We start from the raw sequence: 19468 nt of genomic DNA, 5'->3' as shown, positions 1-19468 counted from the left end.
CAGTTCTCATTTTAGAGCTAATCACTCCCAACTAGTGAGGCAAGATCCTTCTGGGTATCCCTGGGAATCTTGAGGTGTTTCTGGTTTGGCTGATAAAATAAGCACTATTACTGGACCTTGGTGAGCATGTGTACTGTTACTTTTCATCTTATCTGGGTGTTGTTTCCCCAACCGTAGGTACTTTTCTCTAGGCCTGTCCTAACAATTACTTAGCTATGTACTTTAGGGGGACCCTTTGCAGAGCTCTGGAGTTCTCTTTCTGTGCAGCCCCTTCTTCTCGGAAACCTTGTCCTGAGAGCTCATGTCAACATGGTTTCTGTGGACTCTCAGCTCTGTCCCCTCAGCTCAGGGAGAACAATGGGCTCCTCTTGGGCTTTTCTCCTGGAGTAGTGTGCTGGAAAACTTTCTCCAGGCATAAATTAGGGCAGTTGATAGGCTCACCTTGTTTGAGACTGACTTTACAGGGTCTTGCAAACTTTTGTGGCATACATTTTGGCCATTTTTTTGGTTGTTTCAGGAGGGAGAGAAAGTCTAGTTCTTGTTACTCCATCATGGTCATTGCAGAAGTCAACCTAACTGATATTTCTCAATACAGTCTGTTGCTACACATTGAACTTGCTTAAGATAATTTTTAGATGGCACAGAACTTTCTGTCCATTGAATGAGACTCTCTGCTTATTTTGCAAGTGCTCATTTGTATGGAGACATTTGTATGGAGAAACTTCAAAAAGTTTGTGGAAAAATGAAGTTAAAAGATAAACATTGAAAATGTGATCTTCGGTTTTCATCCCTAAAGAACTGATGGTCCTGGGAACTTAACAATGTCAATGCAGTCTCTTATACATTATTAACTTAAGAAAAATGGGTGCCCTTTCCACATTTGTTGAGATTGGGAAACAAAAAGAAGTCAGAAGGAGCCAAATCAGAGCTGTAAGGTGGATGCCTGACAATTTCCCATTGAGACTCTCACAAAATTGCCTTTGCTTGATGACAGGAATGAGCAGAAACATTGTGGTGTTAGAGGACTGTCTGCTAAAGCTTTCCCAGGTATTTTGCCCTAAAACTTTGGCTAACTTATTCAAAACACTCTCATGATATGCAGATATTATTGTTCTTTGACCTTCCACAAAGTCAACAAGCAAAATGCCTGGAATGTCCCCAAAAAACTGTTGCCGTGACCTTTGCTCTTGAGTGATCCCCTTTTGCTTTGACTGGACCACTTCCACCTTTGGTAGCCATTGCTTTGATTGTGTTTTGCCCTCAGGATCATACTGGGAAAGCCATGTTTTATCTTCTGTTACAATTCTTCAAAGAAATCCTTCAGGATCTTGACCCTAGTTCTTTAAAATTTCCATTGAGAGCTCTCCTCTTGTCTGCAGCTGATCTGAGCACAACACTTTTGGCACCCATGCAGTGGAAAGTTGGTTCAACTTTAATTTTTTAGTCAGAACTGTGTAAGCTGAACCAATTAAGATGTCTACGATGTTGGCTATTGTTTGTGCTGTTGATTATCAGTCCTCTTCAATTAGGGCACAAACAAGATTAATTTTTTTCCTTGCAAATTGATATGGATGATCTGTCCCTGTGGACTTCATCTTCCACATCATCTCGTTTCTTCTTTAAAAAAGCTGTCCGCTTGTGAACTACTGATTTCTTTGGTGCATTGTCCCCTCAAACTTCTTGTAAAGCATCAGTGATTTCACCATTCTTTCACTCAAGCTTCATCATAATCTAATGTTTGTTCTTGCTTCAATTTTAGCAGAATTTACATTGCTCTGCTAGGGGCTCTTTTCAAACTAATGTCTACTCCTTCTTACTGTCTCAAACTAGATCCTGTTCAAACATGCTATAATAAATTAGTATGAGTTTATTTTGCTGCCAAAATTGAAACCTTTGCATAGTTTTTTTCATAATATGCATTTTCCATGAACTTTTTAAGGCCTCTCATGTATCCAAAGGTAGAGTGCCTTACCTATTCTGACTTCAGTCAATTATTCAAGACCTTTCCTTGTCAGTGATACATTAGAAAGGTAGAGTATTGAAAAATAAGAGTAGCTTCTGCTGATTAAGAAATACTATATCTTTTTCTACTTCTTTCTTTCTTTTTTTTTTTTTTTTTTTGAGACAGCATCTTTCTCTGTCACCCAGGCTGGAGTGCAGTGGTGTGATCTCAGCTCACTGCAACCTCTGCCTCCCAGGGTCAAGTGATTCTCCTGCCTCAGCCTCCCGAGTAGCTGGGACTATAGGTGCCTGCCACCACACCCAGCTAATTTTTGTATTTTTAGTGGAGACAAGGTTTTACCATATTGGCCAGGCTGGTCTTGAACTCCTGACCTTGTGATCTGCCTGACTCGGCCTCCCAAAGCACTGGGATTACAGTCATGAGCCACCGTACCTGGCTTTCTACTTCTTTCTTATTATTTTCCTCCTCTCTCATTCCTATATTCTCTCCTTTCTCCTACTTTCCTCCCCACTCCCTGTTTCCTTCCTTTCATCTTTCCTATTTTCAAGACTTAATATTTCTTGAACCTCAGATGTTATCATAGTATGTTATTTGTTTAATTTTCACATAACAATAATAGTTTAAATACAAATAATATTTATTTTCATCCCCATGTTATCAGTATAACAGTAAAGATGTGGAGAGGCCAGCTGGGCATGGTGGCTCAAGCCTGTAATCCCAGCACATTGGGAGGCCGAGGTGGGTGGATCACGAGGTCAGGAGATCGAGACCATCCTGGCTAACACGGTGAAACCCCATCTCTACTAAAAAATAGAAAAAATTAGCTGGGCGTGGTGGCGCGTGCCTGTAGTCCCAGCTACTCGGGAGGCTGAGGCAGGAGAATAGTGTGAACCCAGGAGGCAGAACTTGCAGTGAGCCAAGATCACACCACTGCACTCCAGTCTGGGTGACAGAGCGAGACTCTGTCTCAAAAAAATAAATAAATAAATAAATGAAAATAAAATTTAAAAAATGATGTGGAGAGGCCAAACCAATGGCTCTTACATCCACGTTCTTTCTTCTAAATGATTTCACCTTAGTTTTGGTCTGCATCTCTAACCATAGCTAGTTGCAGTAGGACCTTCTATCTGGCCTTGCTGCTTTCATTTTTGGACCTGCTCACTGAAATCAAATTGATCTTTCTAAAATGCAAACCTGGTCTTAGTACTTTATTACTTAAAACCCATTGGTGGCTTTCCATGATTTATGGAATAAAGTCAAAACTCCTGTTTTTGCCCATGTTTCTGTGTGCCTCTCATCCCTACATTTACTGATTCCTGTGTGCCATAAATTGCCAGTTGTCCAGAGTTCATTCTCTTTTTGTACTTGGGAGGACTTCTGCATCCTGCAACTTTTCCCCTGAAACGTGCTTGGAAAATACCTACTCATTTTTTTCAGATTCAGGTTAGTTTTTTACTTCAGTTTCTTTTCCTGAAGCTTATACTGACTGCTCCATATGGCTTTGGGGATTAGCTACTCATTCCTTTGTGCCCTTTGTAGATACACATTTATCATGGAGTCTTTTTTTTTTTTTTTTTTTTGAGACAGAGTCTCACTCTGTCACCAGGCTGGAGTGCAGTGGTGTGATCTCAGCTCACTGCAACCTTTACCTTCCAGGTTCAACTGATTCTCTTGCCTCAGCCTCCCAAGTAACTACAGGCGTGCACCACCGTGCCCAGCTAATTTTTGTATTTTTAGTAGAGACGGGGTTTCACTATGTTGGCCAGGATGGTCTCGATCTCTTGACCTCGTGATCTGCCCACGTTGGCCTCCCAAAGTGCTGGGATTACAGGCATGAACCACCGCTCCCAATCAGTCATGCAGTCTTTATACTTACTTGTTTACTTGCCTGTGAGCTCACTGAATGCAGGGACTATTTCCTTGTTGCTCCAGCACCTACACCAGTACCTGGTATCCAGAAGCTGTATGCTAAATGTTTGTTGAGTGGCTGTTTGACTGAATGATTGTACTCCTAATTAGCAGATAGAAAGCCATGAACTTCCCAGTTCATCATTCTTTGTGCTCAATTCTGGTTTCTTTATTGTGTTCAAAAGAGTTCCTTAGTGACATAAAACTATGGAGCTAGTATGTCAGCTCATTTAAGCAATGATTGGTTTATGTATATAAGAGGCTTCAATAATTATATATTTTTATTTCAGTTTCAATAAATGATCAATTTATTAATTTTCTCTGTTTTGGCTTATTGTTCACATTTAATATCAAATAAAAGTGTTTTACTTAAAATTATTCATGCCAATTATGACAGTTAGGTGAATATTACTTTGATTTACATTCCAGTAGTAGTTTTGGTTGAACCCTGAATATGCTAAGACGTCCCTTTTCTTTTTTCTTATGAACAGGCTACTGTGTTTACATATATTATTAAAATCTTCTTTGAAAATACGAAGAGTGTTACATTTCTTATATTTAGTTCTCTGTGCTTCAGAATTCCTGTGATACTTGCACTTAAGTCCTTCTGAGCAGTTGATGTTGATATTTATGTGGTTAATTTCATGAAACGTGGTGGTTTTCATTTCTATCATTAATTTATACAGGAGATAGACTGTTTTCCAGGTGTAAGCTCAGTCATATAATTAGAAAATTTATAAGCAGAAAGGAGTTATTTGGTCTAACCCATTTATTCTACAGATAGAGAAATTAGAGTCCAGAAACTCTGTCTTCTTTAAAGTCTTACAGGTATTTAAGAAAAAAGAATAGACTTGAGGTTTCTGTGCTCTGAACCCAGTGATCTTGACACTGTAATGATCTTCATGCATATTATTCACAGAAGTAAATATAATCACATATTAAATAAGAAACAAAAATACTAAGGAGATATTATACTGAAAAATGAAATAATATTATCTTAATTATTTTGATCAGATTCACTCTATAGCAGCTTGAAGGCTAATAATTCCAATGATTCTCTCAATAAACCATTTTTCTAATAAGATTACAGGTTTTAGTAATCTAATTATTTTGACTGATGCAAATGTTACCCCGCCAGTCTGAAAAATGTGTTTATTTATATGTCATAAAGAATAATTTATTCCAAAAAGGCTAATTTTCAAAATATATGTATCTTCTGAAACTGTATCTATTTTTATCCCACGTTTTCTAAATATATTTTAGAGGGCATTTGTAGATTTTCATGGTGCTGAAAAATTAAGGTATAATGGTCTCATGAAGGAGAATAATGTCATTTAGACATTGTAATTTTGGAGGATCACAATACTTTTTGGAATGTGGTTGTTGCAGCACTGGTCACTTATACTAATTATATAATAACATACTATACTAATGCAATAATATACCATATGAAATTATTCAGTGGTAAATTTGTCTTAAATCCTCTAGAATACTGCAAAGAAATAGTTTATATAAGAAAGAGTACCATAGCATATGTGAACACAATATTTCCTATTTTTTTCTTCTTTTTTATTTTTTTGAAGACAAGTTCTCACTCTGTTGCCCAGACTGGAGTTCAGTGCCATGTTCATAGTTCACTGCAACCTCAAACTCCCAAGCTCAAGTGATCCTCTTGATTCAGCCTCTGAAGTAGCTGTGCCTATAGGTGTGCACCACCACACCGGCTAAGTTTTAAAATTTTTTATAGATATGTTGCCCAAGCTGGTCTCAAATTCTTGAGCTCAAGAGATCTTCTCACCTTGGCCTCCCAGAGTGTTGGGATTACAGGCATGAGCCACCATACTCAGCCAATATTTCTTTTGTAAAAGACATTTTCTAACATACTTCTCATTTTAACTAACATAATATTCAAAGTGTAGATCTGAGAAAGAGATAGTGCCTGCAGATCTGGGATCCTACATGCTAATATTATGGGATGCATTCAGATTTGATCAGCAGATATTCCATTTATTCTAGAACACCACCAGCAGAAGAATGTAATTACGTCTATCACTAAAACTTTGTGTCAATACAGACTACTGTATTTGTTATCATAGATGGTCCTTGGATGGCAGCCTTAAGCAATTTTAAACCTAGACAGGTGATGTACTTTTTCTTCTTGGATAATTTTCATGGTTTTATCTAATTTGGTTGTAACTAATGTGTTTAATATGGCTTGCTTGTTTTTTAAAAAGTTGTTCAGTATCCTTAGAACTCAGTGCTGATTTCTTTTTCTAGCAGGCCTTTTATATAGGACATCTCACTTTCTCCTGGCTCTCTACTACTAGCATGAGGTCTCTGAAAAATCAAGACAGCAAAATAATTTGTTATAGAACAGCCTATGTAGAGGGACAGGGGAGGAGTCATATTCCAAGAGGGAAAGACCTTTGAGCCAGGCTCAATTTGTAGAGGCTGTTGAATGAAAATGAGAGAGAGAGAATGCACACTTTACTGCACTATTAAAGCAAAATTCTGACAATAACTTCTAAAAATGATTCAACTCTTATACACTGAGAATATGACAGACCTTCCAAAAGTATAATTTCTTACATGAACGTCCAGGTATATAAGGAAAAATAACTATTTCATACCAATATCTCCAGCCGCCTTTATTGTTGGTTCACCACATAGGTTTTTATCAGAATCGCAGAACATTAATTTTTTAAAGTAGCTACCATTACAACTAGCTTGAGAAGAACTTTCTTTTTAATAATTCGACCCAGATGCATTCTAGATACTCCAGTGTTACGAATCGATGGCTTCATGAGGAGCCGCTGTTGACTCATGCTATCTCTGGACACACTGACAGGAAATGTTTTCTTACACCTGTTTTCCTCCTGCTTTTCCTTGGTAGGACTTAGTTCCTTGGCATAGTTCAGTATCAATGGCAGTCATAGAGAAGTGTTACAAAAACCCAGCTTATTCCAACTTGTGAATTATTTGGCACCCAGGAACCACGTCTTACAATCTTCAACCCACTTTTTCCTAACATGGCCCCTTTTCTGAAATGTTTATTTATATATGATGTAGGCCTGGGGAAAGGACATGGACTTTCAAAGAAAATATTCTCCAATAGATCTCTCAACTCCAGAGAACCTTCTGACTAAATCTGAAAGAATTCCACTGTGCTCTGATAACATCCTTTAATAATGAAGGAAAAGATATTTTTCCCCCAGGAGGATTTTGTAGTGAAAGAGATGGCATAATTTTTTTAAAAAATGTTGTTTATAATCTCATTTGTTTTTTCATTTGTGGGTTGTGTCTTAAATCCTAAATGGTACATCCTTTTTAAAATACTTCTAGTAATAAAATGTTTCTGAAGTTATGTTGTAAATATCATTGGACTATGTTTAATAATGTTAAGTTGATCCCACTTCCCCTGAAATTATATACATAAATGCTGAAAGTATAAATTTACATATACAACTTCATGGAACATTTTTCTTCCAAGTGTGCATTTGCTAGAATTTGCATTGAAAGGTTTTGGAAGGAGCCTGTTGGTATGAATCCTGTGTGAGCAACACTCAGATTTGTTGCATACTGAACAGCATGCTAAATCTCACTTCACAATCTTGGATTTCTCATCTACCATCTTGAGCTGAATTTAAAATGTAACTGCAGTTTATTATGTCACCTGTTCGTCAAACACCGATGCAAAGCTTAGTTTTCAGTGTGAAGAACCCATGACTAGAGAAGGGAAGAAGAAAGGGTCAAGCAGACCTCACTAAAGAATGTATGGGCAAGAAAACACATCAGATGTCTTGATAGGTTTTTTAAAGTCCTGTTAGACTTGTCATGATTTCCAAAACACTAAATGCCATCTAGTATTTTGGACCCTCCAAAATTACAGTAGAATATTATTATGGGTCATCTTAATTGGAAATATACAGGAAAATCCTGATGATTAACATAGACTAGTGATAGCTCTCACACATTTATATAACCTATGTTGAAAAGAAAGAAGAAAGGCAGGAAGGAAAGAAGGAAAAAGAGCGGAGAGAGAGGAACAAGAAAACACGTGGATTTGTGGAAATGAAAATTTTTAAATTACTAATTTGCAAGAATGGGTAAGAAAAATACCGAGTATGAACATAAATGCTTTCAATTCCGTTTGTCTCTTAATCCTTCTCAGTCCGTGGCCAGTTTTGAAACTTGGTGTAACTTCCTTCCTTTATTCCTCCCTCCCTTGCTCCCTCCATCCCTTCTTGCCAGCCTCCTTCCCTTCCTCTCTCCTTGAGTTTCCTTCTTCTTTCTTGTTCCCTCCCTCCCTCCCTCTCTCTTTTTTTCCCTTAGTTTCCCCGGAAGCACATATACCAGCCATTTGAATGCTTTCTGCTCATAGATACTGCCAAGCCCCCTCACCCAGACTGCTGAATAGATTTGGTAGAATGGAATGAGAAACATAGACTTTGTGTCTGTGGCGGCCACCTCTGATGTTGCAGACTTTTGCCGTGATTATGCACTCCAGCCGAGGGACGCTAGAAAGGTTGAAATTTCAACTGTGGGATTTGCCATTTTGGAATTTGCAGAAATGTACTGGATATGCTAACAGCAGCCTGGCTAGCCTCCACTTCACAAGGAAGTATTTAAATATACACGTGTAATATGAAGAAAATTGCATTAGATCATAAGGGATGAATTATTTTGTAAATGACTATACCATCAAATACCATACCTGATATCAATCATCTTCATCAGACAGTATCTGTGTATGTAAGGAGATAAACAAAAAAGCAGGAGTTTATTTCTCTCTAATGTATCCTTGACTCTCTAGCAGTGACCTCTGAAATGTCTCTTCTGATCCAGACTTGTTTGAATCATGTGCAACATTTTAGATTTGTCTTTTCTCTGCAAGTTTTTTTTTGTTAAGTACCATAACATATTGAACCAAATAGTTTTGCTTGCTTTCTATTGATGACACATGATTTTGGCTTTTATCTTCAGTGGAAAATCAATGTGTCACATGGCGTTCACTAAGAAAAAGGTATGGGGCCTCTTTGTAATTCTTTGTCAGATGATTGCTTTATCTTGATTTATGCCTTCAAACTTTTTCCCATTCAGCAGAAAATATTGTGTCGCTATCTGTGAGAGCAAAGCGATCTATACCAATTTATGCTCTAAGTGTAGCCTCCTTCCAGAACTGCTTATGGAACATATCAACTCACTATAGATTAGGGGCATAATGGATTCTTCTTTCTTAAAAGTGGAAGATTGACAGTTTTAGTTCATATACAAGCTTTTATATTAACATTAAAACAATATTTCTATGTAAAGTAAAATATTGTAGTTGATTATTCTTCGAGGGCCTCCCAGAATTTCAAGGTCTGAAAATAAATTCAGTGTTCCTGGTGGTAACAAAATTGCCCCTACTTCCTTGTATCAGGACTGCCATTTGGAACTGCTGGGGAAGCTCTTTTCAGAAATTATTTTCAAAACAGCATTGTTGCCTTTTGCCAAACTGAAATCTGGTTGTAAACTTTTGAAAACTAGTTCCTTGGAATGGAATTCAAGTTGTCTTCTAAGCAATTTTTTTTTAACTCAAACATACATTCTATCTTGCTTTATTATGTCGCTATTTGTGTAGAAAACATATTTCTATTTTTACCATTTTCAATTTATTTACATTTACATTTACATTTGTGTGTATATATATACACACATACATACACTTTAAGTTCTGGGATACATATGCAGAACTTGCAGTTTTGTGAAACAGGTATACATGTGCTGTCGTGGTTTGCTGCACCCATCAACCCGTCATCTACATTAAGTATTTCTCCTAATGCTATCCCTCCTCTTTCCTTCCTACCCACTGACAGGCCCCAGTGTGTGATGTTCCCCACCCTGTGTCTATGTGTTCTCATTGTTCAACTCCCACTTATGAGTGAGAACATGTGGTGTTTGGTTTCCTGTTCTTGTGATAGTTTGCTGAGAATGATGGTTTCCAGCTTCATCCATGTCTCTGCAAAAGACATTAATCCATCCTTTTTTATAGCTGCATGGTATTCCATGGTGTATATGTGCCACATATTCTTTATCCAGTCTATCGTTGATGGGCATTTGGGTTGGTTCCTAGTCTTTGCTATTGTGAATAGTGCTGCAATAAACATATGTGTGAATGTGTCTTTATAGTAGAATGATTTACAATCCTTTGGATGTGTACCTAGTAATGAGACTGTTAGGTCAAATGATATTTCTAGTTCTGGATCCTTGAGGAATGGCTACACTGTCTTCCACAATGGTTGAACTAATTTACACTCCCACCAACAGTGTAAAAGCATTCCTATTTCTCCACATCCTCTCTAGCACCTGTTGTTTCCTGACTTTTTAATGATTGCCATTCTAACTGGCGCGAGATGGTATCTCATTGGACCAGGGGTGATGAGCTTTTTTTTTTTTTTCTTCGAGACAGCCTCACTCTGTCACCCAGAGTGGAGTGCAGTGGCACAATTTCGGCTCACTGCAACCTCCACCTAATGGGTTCAAGCAATTCTCCTGCCTTAGCCTCTTGAGTAGCTGGGATTACAGATATATACCACCACGCCTGGCTAAAGTTTTTTTGTGTGTTTTTGGTAGAGACAGAGTTTCACCATAGTGGCCAGGCAAGTCTCAAACTCCTGACCTTGTGATCCACTCGCCTTGGCCTCCCAAAGTGATGGGATTACAGGCGTGAGCCACCACGCCCAGCCTATGATGAGCTTTTTTTCATGTGTTTATTGGCTGCATAAATGTCTTCTTTTGAGAAGTGTCTGTTCATATCGTTTTCCCACTTTTTGATGGGGTTGTTTTTTTCTTGTAAATTTGTTTAAGTTCCTTGTAGATTCTGGATATTAGCCCTTTGTTAGATGGATAGATTGCAAAAATTTTCTCCCACTCTGTAGGTTGTGTGTTCACTCCGATGATAGTGTCTTTTGCTGTGCAGAAGCTATCTTTAGTTTAATTAGATCCCATTTCTCAATTTTGGCTTTTGTTGCCACTGCTTTTGGTGTTTTAGTCGTGAAGTCTTTGCCTATGCCTATGTTCTGAATGGTATTGGCTTGGTTGTCTTCTAGAGTTTTTATGGTTTTAGATCTTATGTTTAAGTCTTTAATCCATCTTGAGTTAATTATTTTACAAGCTGTAAGGAAGGGGTCCACTTTCAGCTTTCTTCATATGGCTAGCCAGTTTTCCCATCACCATTTATTAAATAGTCAATCTTTCCCCATTGTTTGTTTTCGTCAGGTGTGTCAGAGATATGTTGTATATTTCATGGTACAATGCCTTCTGTCAATGGGGAAAAATAACAAGCATATATGGGATGAATGAAGTCTGCTATGGTTAAGGTTGAGAATATTTACTGATCCTTGAGTTCAGTCTCCAGGAATGTTGGAAATAGAGAATGGAGATAATGGAGATAAAGAAAAGTTCTGAAAATGACACTTCCCATAGTGTCAAAATTGTGATCTATTGGAGAATTCTGTGATACATCAAAATCTCTGTTTATACTGAGGTTTGTTATTGTGTATGAGCATATCTTTATCAGGTGTAGGCTATTTCTATACTTTCATGTCTTTAAATCAATGTTTCTATTCACATATGTATATGTGCAAATAGAAGCATGCTAATATTATATATATATTTTCTGTCATTACCATGATTGCTATGATTATCATTAGCATGTGTTATTAGTGTGACCGAAGTATCATCAGTATCAGTTTCTTTCTAACTGCAGTGCTCCTGTGATGCTTCATTTCTACAGAGCCAACCTACACCCACCGTTTCCCTGACTATAACTTTACCTAAAGTATAAGCCCTTATAAAGCCATGAAAGCCTACCAAGAATTGTCAAAGAAGCTAGGCAGCAGCCAGGCTCTGCCTTAGGAAAAGATTTTACTTTTTATTATCATGTGCCGTACTTAACTACTTGTTTTGACCTCTAAGATTTTGCTCTCCTATATTTCTATCCCCTGGCTTTCTGATATTTCATGTGATTATATTTGAAATTTTAACCTTGCTTTTCTTTTTGGAATCTCTGATATCTCTGCTGCCACAGGTAATGACAGGTTCCTCTCTAACTGTTGGTGTTATCCCTGGTCAGATTATTACTGATGACAGAAGTAGATGTTTTACGTGGATTCTCTCGATATCAGAAACAAATACAGATATCACAACTCAAAAATGACAGACTGATAACCATTATGAACTTAGATGCAACATTCTTAATACAATATTAGCAAATTGAGTCTAGGAATATTTAAAAATGATAATGTGTTTTAACCAAGTGGGGTTTATCTCAAGTTGGTTTCAACAACTGAAAATCTACCATGCTGACAGAAAAAAGAAAAATCACGTGACACTCTCAATAGATGCAAAAAAGGAATTTACAAAATGTAACACATTTTTTAAATTAAAAACTCCCAGCGAACTGAGGATAGAAAAGTACATTTTCAAACTGATTATGTGTTTACAAAAAATCTATAGCAAACATCTTACTTAAAATGGTGAAAGCCTTAATACTTTCTACATAAGATTATGAAAAATGCAATGATGTCCTCTCTCCCTAGTTCTTTAAAGTATTGCATTCAATACTAAATAAGTGGAAATATATACCAAGTTCATTGATAAATATTTAATACTTATGAGATGATAATTCTCCTGAAATTGATCTCTAGATTCAGTGGAATTCCCATGAAACCTTATAGGTCCTTTTGGATAAATTACAAAACTGATTCTAAAACAGGGAGAAAGAAAGAAGGGAAGGAAGGAGGAATGGACAGAAAGAAGAAAGAAATAAAGAGAAAAGAAAAGAAAATAAGAAATAAGTGACACCCAAGTTGGGAAGAAAGAAAAATACTATTCTCACGTGATGTAAACATATACATAGAAAATCCTTAGGCATCTGCAGAAGTGTGCTAGAGGTATGAAGTGAATTTAACAAAGTTGTAGGATGAAAGATCAATAAATAAAATCAATTGTGTTTCTATACACAATCAACACCAATTAGAAAATAAAATTATGTAAGCAATTTAACTTATAATAGCCTCGAAAATAATAAAATAATTCAGAATAAATTTAATAAAAGGTATGCTGATCCAAAATTTCTAAATCACTAATACGAGAGATTGAATAGGTAGAAATATGTATCAAGTTCATTGGTAAATATACATGTCATACTTATTAGATGATAATTCTTCTGAAACTGATCTCCAGATTTGGCACAATCCCAGTCAAACCTATAGGCCTTTTTGGAGAAATTACAAAGCTGATTCTAATTTTTTTTTAAATGCAGAAGTCCTAGAATAGCCAGAGCATGTTTTAGAAAGAAGAATAAAGTTGGAAAACTTTCCAAATTTCAAGACATATTGTAAAGCTACACTAAACAGTACAGTAAACTTACTGGCATGAAGAAGACATATATATCAGTGAAACAGAATAAATAATTTAGAAATATATCCTGCCTTACATGGCCAAAGTTGCCAAAATATTTCAATAAGGAAATCAATGTCTTTATAAAGATGGTACTATTAAAATTGGATATTAAATGGAGAATATGAACTTCAGAATTACCTCACACCATATCCTCAAATTAACTCAACATGTATTTTATACATAATGTAAATATAAAATGTATAAAGCTTACTGAATAGGAAAAATTTTTAATAATCTTACTATAGCTAAAAATTTTTTAGATAAGAAAAGGATGGATGAAAATGGAAAAAAATAGTAAGTTGGACTTCATGAAATTAAGACTTTTGCAACTTAAAACATAGCATCAAAAAATGAAAAGGCAAACCACAGATTGGGACAGAATAATTTTAAATATGTCTGATAAAGAACTTTCATCTAGAATGTACACATAACTAAAAAACTAAATAACAAAACACAAATAACTCATTTAACGTAATATTTTGACCTAAATGGGCCAAATATTTGTACAGATATTTTAATTTAAAAAGAGATGATGTCCAATACACAAATGAAAAGATACTTAACATTACCCGTCATCAGGGAAATGCAAGTTAAAACCACATTGAGGTACCACTGTACACCCACTGGAGTGGCTGACACGAGCAGAACTGACCATACCACATGATGTGAAGAATTGCTATTCACACCTGGCTAGTGGGACTTCAAAATGGTACAGACATTTTGGAAAGCAGTTTGGCAGTTTCTTTTAATGTTAAACTTAGTACTGATCATATAGCCAAATAATTCCACTGCGACCCAAAATAAATAAAAACATATCCGTACCAAGCCTCATCCTTGAAGTTCATAGCAGATGTGTCCATCAACTTGTAAATGGATAAACCAGTTGTAGATGGAGTACCACTCAACAATAAAAAGGAGCAAACTGATACAACAGCAATATAAATGAATATCAAAAGCATTATGCTCAGTGAAAGAAGCTAGACATGAAAGACACCAATGTATCATTCCACTAATAGGATACTCTAGAAAATGCAAACTGTAGAAACAGAAGCAGATTAGTGGTTGCCTGTGTTCAGGAATGGAGAAAAGATCAAATGCAAAACAGCAAAAGAAAACGTTTTGTGATGATGCAGATTTTCTGTATCTTGATCATGATTGTGGTCAAATGATGATATTCATCTGCCATAACCCATTAAATTGCACATTGAAAAGGGTGAATTTTACTGTGTGTACATTATACTTAAATGGAGCTGTAAATATGTTTGGAGCTTATCTGTGAACATTAGTTGCAGAGCAGGAGTTACTTTTATAGAGTGGAAATCTGCTGAGTGCCAACTTGAGAAGGGTTGAAAAAAATTAGAACCTTCTTCCAACACATTTCAGTTAGAACACTCTTAGGATGTCGTTACAGCTGCGCTCTATATTGGAGTCTCTGATGAAATCACATGTCTGACGATCTCAGCATGCCTTTAATCAACAGAATATACACGTGTTTTCTTTTATTACTATAAAGGATATACCAAACAACTTTTTCAAGACTTTACTTCAAAAAGGCACGTAGTTTTGCAACATTTTTGGTAAGTCTTTAATTATTTCAAAATGAAAAATTGAAAATAAAATGCAATTATTTACTCAGGCCCCCCAAAAAAAGGTCTGTACGGGGAATGCATGTGGTGTGTGTGTGTGTGTGTGTGTAAGTGTGTGATTTGAAGAATTGAAAAAATTTTAGTGGGGTTTTGTAGCATCACTTTGATAGCATCCTGTAATTTTGTATTGTGTTTGAAATAAAAATAAAGTGAATACACTGATAAAAGAATTTGAAAAGAATTTGCATTATTGCCTAAATTATGTGTGGTTTCCACAGTGGCATGAATCGAGCATCTTTAACCTACATAACAATATATCAGAAGTATTAGGTAAAAAATAAGTAAACTAGTATAACAAAGTTAAATATTTCTAAAGGAAAATTATAGCTTTATTTTTTTTTCCTGAAATGTTTTGAGGAGATATTTACACCAAAAGATATTATCACTGATCAATGAAACTTTTTAAGAATTTGCTTGTGTCCCACCAATATTTGATTACATAGTGCTTCTGTGAGTTCCATTTCATTAATTTAGCTTTGACAGGAGAGAAGGCAATGGCTCTGCAGCCTCTCTCGGTGTGGCATGATCCTGGTTCCGCTGGCTGATCTCTATTAGAACCATGGCCTTAATCATGCCTTTCATGCTTCTAACTTGATTTGCATTTGTTGTGTGATCCAAATTTATTCTCTCGTTTAGTCGCTTCCACCCATAGAAAAGCAGGTCTTTTTCATTTCTCCTTCACCATTGCCCCCATTTTTTCTTTTTGTCCTCCCATGATGAAAAACAAGACAGAAAACAAACTACAACAACAACAGACACCTTTTGTCTGTGGTCACCAATGCATTGTAGCACTAAACTTTGTTCAAAATCTCTAGATCTGACCTCTATATCTGCTGTTCCCAGAGTTTTTCAATGTGTTCTCTAGACTGCTGTGACCCACTGACAGAAAGTCTAGCTATATTTAATTGAAAGTTATTACTGTCTGATATGGTTTGGCTGTGTCCCCACTGAAATCTCATCTTGCACTGTAGCTCCCATAATTCACATGTTGTGGGAGGGACCCAGTGAGAGGTAAGTGGATCATGGGGGCAGCTTTCCCCACACTGTTCTAGTGGTAGTGAATAAGTCTCATGAGATCTGATGGTTTTATAAGGGGAAACCCCTTTCGCCTTTCACTTGGTTCTCATTTGCTGTTTGCCTGCTGCCATGTAAGACGCGCCTTTCGCCTTCTGCCATAACTGTGAGGCCTCCTCAGCCATGTGGAACTGTGAATTCATTAAACCTCTTTTTCTTTATAAATGACCCAGTCTTGGGTATGTCTTTATCAGCAGCATGAAAATTGACTAATACACTCACTGTCCATGAATGATACTCTGTTAGCCCATTTGCATTGTTATAAAGAAATACCTGAGGCTGGGTAATTTATAAAGAAATGCGGTTTATTTGGCTCCTTGTTGTGAAGGCTGTACATGAAGCATAGTACTGGCACCTGCTTCCAGGGAGGGCCTCAGGAACCTTCCAATCATGGTGGAAGGTGAAGGGAAACCAGCATATCACATGGTGAGAGAGGAAGCAAGAGAGACAGGGAGGAGGTGTCAGTCTCTTTTAAACAACCAGATATCGCATGAACTCACAGGGTAAGAACTCATTCATTACCAAGAGGACAGCACCAAGCCATTCAGGAGGCATCTCTCTCCAACATTGGGGATCACATTTTAACGTGAGATTTGAAGGGGACAAACATCCAAACTATGTCAGATACCAAAGCTGACAATGCTTAGGATCTTTAGCTGTTCCAGGTTCTGGGAAAAGGGAGAGAGTTAGCTTCCCTCGTCTATGCTGTGCTACTCCATATTATATTAGTAATTATTGTTCTCTAAAGGTTCTTAAAAGCAAATAAACAAATGCAAGGCAAAACATATAAAAGGCAAGGCAAAACATACGAAATGCAAGGCAAATGCATTAAAAAACTTTTGAGTGTTAATACATAGATTTTATTTTATCTTTTTAATTTCTTTTGCTTAACCAAATAGATTATGTAGTTTTGATTAACTGGCCATGAAATAGCTCTGCCTACATAGAATTTCCCATGAATAATTGGTTGTGGAGACTTTTGTGTGTGACCCAAATCCTCCCTCAAAACTGAAGTTTGCCCAGCTATTGGGAGTGTTGGCAAATCATTCCTCTCAGCTGATTCTCTCTAGAATTTATTCTCAGGAGATCTAATTAATAACTTGTCAAGCTGATGTCCATCCTTGGGGACAACTTGTATCTGAAGAATGGCCAGTGAAAGGTATTAAAACTCCATACTCCTGCCTCAATTTAGGGCAACTCTGAAGGGTCGCCCCAGCTTCTCAGCTCCCCCTTGAGATTAGCTGAGGTATTTGTTGTGACTGCCTCACATCTCAACTCCCTTTATCCAATTCAGCTTTTTCGCCACAGTTGTTGGCTCCTAGGATTTTACCCAGTTAAATGTTCTCTACACAAATCTCTATCTCAAATCTGCTTTACAGGGAATGTGGCCTCAGACAGGTTTTCATTAGGTTCTGGACATAACTCTCATTAGTCATTGATATGATTCGGCTGTGTCTCCACCCGAATCTCACCTTGATTGTAATTATCCCCGCATGTCAAGGATGGAGTCAGGTGGAGATCATTGAATCATAGGGGCGGGTTCCCCCTACTGTTCTCCTGGTAGCGAATAAGTCTCACGAGATCTGATGCTTTTAAAATGGGAGCTTCCCTACACAAGCTTTCTTCTCTGCTACCATTTAAGATGTGCCTTTGCTTCTTTTTCGCCTTCTGCCGTGACTGTGAGGCCTCCCCAGCCATGTGGAATTGTGAGTTCCTTAAACCTCTTTCCTTTCTAAATTACCCTGTCTTGGGTATGACTTTATTAGCAGCATGAGAACAAACTAGTGCAGTCTGTTCTATAAGCCCAAGTCGGATCACAGAGTCCCGCTTTCTGTTTTTTTTTCTAGCCCATATTTCTACTAAAACTTGACTCATATAGACTTAAAACAAAATGATTAAGCATGGCTAGTATTTATTTAATATTTTATACGTGTCAGGTACTGTATTTTGTAACTTATCTTTTAATAATCTTTCCAAATCTCTAAAAGGAGAATTCTGCTCTTTTATAGAGAAAATAAGGATGGCTCTGAAAATGTTAGCATTAGGGGAAGTAGGGTGAGGGACATAGGGGGCACTTTGTGTTATTTGTGCATTTTGCTATCAATCTAAAATCAGGTCAAAATAAAAATTAAAAAAATGGGTAGTAGAAGCAGGTTGTTAAGATTTTCAGTGTGACTCTAGAATTTTTTTGTTTGTTGTTTGTTTTGGAGTGTAGTGGTAAGATCTCTGCTCACTGCAACCTCCACTTCCCAGGCTCAAGCAATTCTCCTGCCTCAGTCTCCCAAGTAGCTGGGATTATAGGTGCCCGCCACCACACCCAGCTAAGTTTTCTATTTTTTTTTTTTTTAGTAGAGATGGGGTTTCAGCATGTTGGCCAGTCCAGTCTCCTACTCCTGACTTCAAGTCATCCGCCCGCCTCAGCCTCCCGAAGTGCTGGGATTATAGGCATGAGCTCCCACTCCTGGCCCAAAGTTCATATTTTAACTACTAACCTAAATTATTTTAAAAACAAAAGCCTCCTTGGACTCAAACCAGGTCAGAGTGACATGATCATGTGCCTGTTTTGTGCAGGGTGAAGTGAGATTATTATCTAGGAAATAGCTGAAATGTCTTGTTGTGGGCATACATATTTCATATAAATTCTAAGCTTCATATTAGCACTTAGATTATAATTATCTAAAGAATAGAGAACAATTTCATATCATTTTCAGTGTATCAGGCGAATCAAAAGTATACATACAAGCATGCAGATGAATTTCAGTGAATATAGTGGTGACAATGCTCAACAGAATATGTGTCCCCCACCCAACCCTGCTTCTTGCTCTTTCACTGTCCTAAAGATAGAACAAAATGGTTCAGGCATCCAGCTTGTCCCCTCCACACTTCACACTTTTACTTAATAGCAGCTTATCTTTAACACTTTGTCATCTTTAAGATGTTGCTAATTCTTTCTGGTAGATCCCAGGACTGAGGATGAGGAAGAATGATTTTATTTAAATAAAGTTGCTTAATTAAAAAACACTTTTTTTAGTTTTAAAATATTTTCATTATTTTATAAAATTTTTGTGGGTACATAGGAGGTTTATATATTTGTGGGGTACATGAGATGTTTTGATACAGGCATGCAGTGTGAAATAATCACGTCATGAGGAATGGGCTTTCCATCCCCTCAAGCATTTATCCTCTGAGTTAAAAACTATTCAATTGGCTGGGCACGGTGGCTCACGCCTGTAGTCCCAGCTCTTTGGGAGGCCGAGGTTGGCGGATCGCCTGAGGTCAGGAGTTTGAGAGCAGCCTGGCCAACATGATGAAACCCCATCTCTACTAAAAATACAAAAATTAGCCGGGTGTGGTGGCGAGTGCCTGTCATCCCAGCTACTCGGGGGGCTGAGACAGGAGAATCATTTGAACCTGGGAGGTGGAGGTTACA

The sequence above is a fragment of the Gorilla gorilla genome, chromosome 1, assembly GCF_029281585.2.
Source record: "Gorilla gorilla gorilla isolate KB3781 chromosome 1, NHGRI_mGorGor1-v2.1_pri, whole genome shotgun sequence".
In the NCBI taxonomy this organism is placed as follows: domain Eukaryota; kingdom Metazoa; phylum Chordata; class Mammalia; order Primates; family Hominidae; genus Gorilla; species Gorilla gorilla.
This window is presented reverse-complemented; position numbering follows the sequence as displayed.